At 38.7% G+C, this 4,855-nt stretch overlaps 1 protein-coding gene across 5 annotated transcripts in view; it reads left to right on the top strand.

The window, feature by feature from the left end:
* LOC116846655 overlaps positions 1–4,855 on the top strand; it is a 164,164-nt gene that overhangs the window by 96,134 nt on the left and 63,175 nt on the right. The window lies entirely within an intron of this gene.

The raw sequence follows: 4,855 nt of genomic DNA, 5'->3' as shown, positions 1-4,855 counted from the left end.
TCCTCTCTCTCTCTCTCTCTCTCTCTCTCTCTCTCTCTCTCTCTCTCTCTCTCTCTCTGTGTTTTATTTACAGACCTGATTTTATGAGATCCAGCGGATATGTTTCACAAAACGCAAAATCTCCAGACTATAATAATCTCATAAAAAGATCTACACATTTATAAGAGATCATACACTGAGAAAAAAAATATTTAAAAACTAATAAATATTTTTATTAGGTGGATGCTATTGACATATTTACTAAAATTTACTCAGGTTTACTTAAATCAAAATTCTATTTGTTTAAACTGAATATTGTTTACTCGATTATACTTCACTCGAGTGTTGTGAATAAATATTTGTTAATTTTTCGATATTTTTTCTCAGTTTAATGAATAATGATCAGGATGGCGTTTCTCGCCCGCGGAAGCTGTAAGCGACATTTAATTATCGCGATAATTGATAATAGACGACTGTCGTGGCCGGTAAATTTCAACGGTGCGTAGCTTTTCCTGTTACTTGCCATCTGCAAGTTACGACCGACCGGTCGCGGTGATAGCGCGATTATCGTAGCACGCGTTACGCACGCACGAGAGAAAGGAAGAGAGAGAGAGAGAGAGAGAGAGAGAGAGAGAGAGAGAGAGAGAGGGGGAAATCAATTTCATTATATTTATTTTATTTCCACGGCGCAGAACTACGTTCGTTAACGCTCACCTCTCGCTCGTTCGCTTCCCTACACGGTGGCGCCGTGCCATTACGAACATTGTATAACAAATTGCTAGCAAGATCTGCTGTCGATCGTGGAAACCGAGTAGCGTAACTAGTCGCCACGTTACTTCGAGAAATCGAAAGATTTCCTTCCTTTTGTTTTTCCCATCTTTCCTTTCTAATCCCACACTGAGAGAAACAAATATCTAAGATAAAAAAAACTCATTCGCTGGATATCAATAACATATATTTCCTTGTTCTAATACAGAATATTTGTTTTAATTTTATAAATGACAAAATATACATTTTCTCGCGAAATGTATTTTTATTCGCCGCAGTATATAACGGCGCGCACCGAGAGAACAAATATTTAAGAAATAAGGAATATTTATTCACTGAGCATATTATTCACTAATAACATATTTATTCACTGGGCATATTATATTATTCACTAATAACATATTCGCTTGAATCTATATTCTTTTGTTTGTGTAAAATAAACAGTGACTTTCGTGGAAAGCTAAAGTTACATAAGAAAATGTATATTTTCATTTATAAAATTAAAACAAATATCATTTATAAAATTAAAACAAATATTTTATATTAGAACAAGGAAATATATGTTATTGATATCCATCGAAAATGAGTGATTTTTTTATTTCTTAGATTTATTGGATATCCGTTTCTCTCAGTGGGGGATTAGAAAGGAAGCGCGACGATTCGTCGAAAGGCGGCGGGTGTGGTCCCGGAATACTCTGCGTAATGTTCGCTAAATATTCACGAAATTGAGACCGCCGGCGATTAGCGTAACTCAGCTCTCCCCCTCACTCCTCTCTATCCTCTCTATCCTCTGTTTTCTCTGCTGTTCCTCCCCTTCACCCCTCATCCCTCTCCGTCTGTTCTCTGCGTTCGATTCCACCTGTAGTTTCCATATAGGGGCGAATGTACGTTCTCGCCGTAATATTCTGTATTAAGGATCCGGGCGGTGGCGTATATACACATGGTAAAGTAAATAGAGAGAATCGCGGCGAATGAATGTGCGGATAAGCGTGCATATATACGTAGCTACCCCTCGCAGCTTGGAACGCGCAGGCCTCGATTGACCTGAGCCATTGTGTACGAGCAAATATTGCGCGCAAGACGCATTCCATTAATTAATATCAGGGCGGATTCTTGCACTCACAACGCAAACATTCGCGTTTTCTCTCTTTTCCTCCCTTGTCGTTCGTGTCGCGACCGCCTCGTGTGGGAGATTTTTTTTTTAATCATCTGGAGATAAGGTCAAATTTATTCATTAGAGCGGAAAATATTCTTTAATTAATTTTTAGGACATATTTAGCCCGAAAAAATATATCTTCAAGTATTATCGGGATTGTACACGGAAAAAAAGATCTCACTGCCGCAGCTAATCATAATTTGCTGAAAGTGTACTTGTTGTTGCAACTAAAACTTTTTCTGCACTGAGGAAAATATATTAAAAAAATATTTATTCGGTGAATACTAATAGTAATGTATTTATACTTAAATATAAATTCTTTAATCTACAGTAAACAATTGTTTTCATGATAAGAGCTAAAAGATGTTACGGAAATATCAATTTTCTTATATGAAAAATATCTTAGACTAGTATAAATAAATATGTTATTAGCACCCATTGCGAATACAAATAATTCCTATTTCTTAGATGGATTTCTTTTTCTCTCAGTGTATATGTTTCTGCCGCATCGGTTTCATAACTAAATATATGTCTCCTGGCGGCTGCACTTTTAGATGTCCATATGTTGCAACGAGACTTGGCTGCCAGACGCAGATTCTTGCTGCCGCAGCGAACTTCTTTTTTCCGTGTATTCGATCAAGAAATAGAATCGTTTGAACGCTCGTTTTAAAAGAAGGAAGAAGGAGCATGGAGTAGAAGACACCGCGAGATGTGTAGAGAAATGAGGCGGTGAAAATTGATTCTTTCTCTTCCCCGCCGCATTTTCCAATTTAAGCATCAAACATGCCGCGATCATTCTTTTTTTCGTTGTTGTTGTAATGGTTTTACGATGACCTCACGGGCGAGGTGGGGAGGGAAGGGGTTACACAGCGTCTCGATATTAAACCATCGCTCGCGAACAGACATTTGCCATTAGTCTTCAGCGGGGTAGAATTTCCATTGAATGCCGTCGTCGTCGCGCACTTGCAGGGCCCCCCTCCCCTCCCCCTCTCTTTCGGCTCTTCGGTTATTTTCTCGGATATCTCTCGGCGCTGCAGAGAAGCCGGGCTCGCAATAACGCGAGCGTTACGCGTCACATTTTCTTCTCTCCTTCCGCGCGACCGAGTTCACAGGGAATATAAAAGTGCTGGAAAGTCCAAGGGCTCTTCTCGGGGTCCCATCGGGTACGCCGTAGTGGAATTAATTCCGATCACGAAGGCGGTAGTGCTCCTCGCGGAATATGTACTCTCCTCGCCTCGGCGCCGCCGTCGATGCACACGACGGAGGATTCGCGAGCTCTCCTCCGCATGGCAAAAAAGGCCGGCACGTCGGACATAGGTCGAACATACACGTGGTACATATGGGCGCGCGTGCAACGTACGCGAGTCCTCGTCTTTACTTCTCTCTCTTTTTTTTGTTTGCAAGTAAATATTTATAAAAGCCGTCGCGCGCGAACCCCTACAGCTTTTGTCTCGTATTTCCCTTTTTTGCGGTCGGGCGCATAAATATTTTGAACGGACTGCTGTATCGCGGTCGCATACTGCAGGTATTGGCTTTCTTCATCGGGCAAAAATCCCGTTCGATTTTCAAGTCGAGTCCTTCTTGCGTTCGGAAACGAGTTATTCGTCAATCAGGCGTTTGCCGTGATCAGACAGAATTTTTTTCGTACAAATCAATTTACTTTTCATACGTGCCATATATTATATTTTGGGAACTGAGATGCGCTGTTAAAAAATTTGCTGCGTTTCTCTACATGGGAGAAATGTAATAAAATTACATTGAAATTAAATTTCTTTTTACAATGTTCTCTGTAAAAGTCGACTGTAGTGAAATTATAGTATAAATTATTATGAGTATATAATAATTCATACCTAATCAATTGTCTCTGTATAGCCAAATATAATGTATTTTTTAGTAAGATGAATATTCCTATATTACATTAGAAACATAGAATTGAAAAAAAATTTAATTGAAAAATTGAAAATAAAAGTCGATTAGAACTTTTCGCCCAACGCCATTGTACACGCCGAGAGAAATTATTTAAAATTAACGAACAAATATTTCCGATCAAAATACTGATGAATTTTTATATCCGATCAGGAAACATTTGATGAAAAATATCGATTTATAATTTTTTGATCGGTTTATTTGATGAGATACCATCATGGACGGAAGTATTTGATTAAATTTAATCGGATCGGATACAAAAATTTATCGGTATTTTGATCGAAAATATCCGTTTGTTAATTTTTTATCGGATAATTTCTCTCAGTGTGGGTGAATCGCGACTCGGAGGGTGATGCACCTTCCGCGTCGGCGATTTCCCCGCCTCCCTCGTGGTCGTTCCGAGGGCTGATTAGCGCGCGTGATTAGGCGACAGTTTCCCGAAAACCGGAGGGGATAATGTTGGTACCAAAAAAAATCTCTACACGATATAATTGAAAGATTCTGTTTTTTGTAACTGCACTACTGAACTGGTGCAATAAATTGAAGTGAGGCAAGTATATGTTTTCTCACTCTAACCATTTAAATTAGTTGAGCAGTGCGGTTACAAAGAACAGATATTTAAATTATATTGTGTAGAGAATGGTTCGCGTTCAACGAACTCAACAGTTGCACAACAGTTGAGCAATTCGTCAATGTAATTTGTCTAGATGTAGGGATCTAACAGTAAGAACCAATATCAAGCAATCGCTGATTGCTCACTGAGCGCTTTTTCCGCTGGAGGCGCCCATTTTCCTTGGTACCAACCTTTATCCCATATATGTAATACTACTATACTTGCTAATCGCCCTATTCTGCCTGTAAGAGATGCTTGTCCCAGAATGGAAGGACAGACGATGAGTGTATTTTAACCGTAGTGCGCGGCGATCAGATGATGTTATATATATATATATATATATATATATATATATATATATATATATATATATATATATATATATATATATATATATATATATATATATATAT

Source organism: Odontomachus brunneus, unplaced genomic scaffold (genome assembly GCF_010583005.1).
Source record: "Odontomachus brunneus isolate Ranch 3 - 2012 unplaced genomic scaffold, Obru_v1 Obru_scaffold_004, whole genome shotgun sequence".
Lineage (NCBI taxonomy): Eukaryota > Metazoa > Arthropoda > Insecta > Hymenoptera > Formicidae > Odontomachus > Odontomachus brunneus.
Note: the sequence above shows the minus strand (reverse complement) of the source record. Positions and strands in the feature narration are given on the sequence as shown.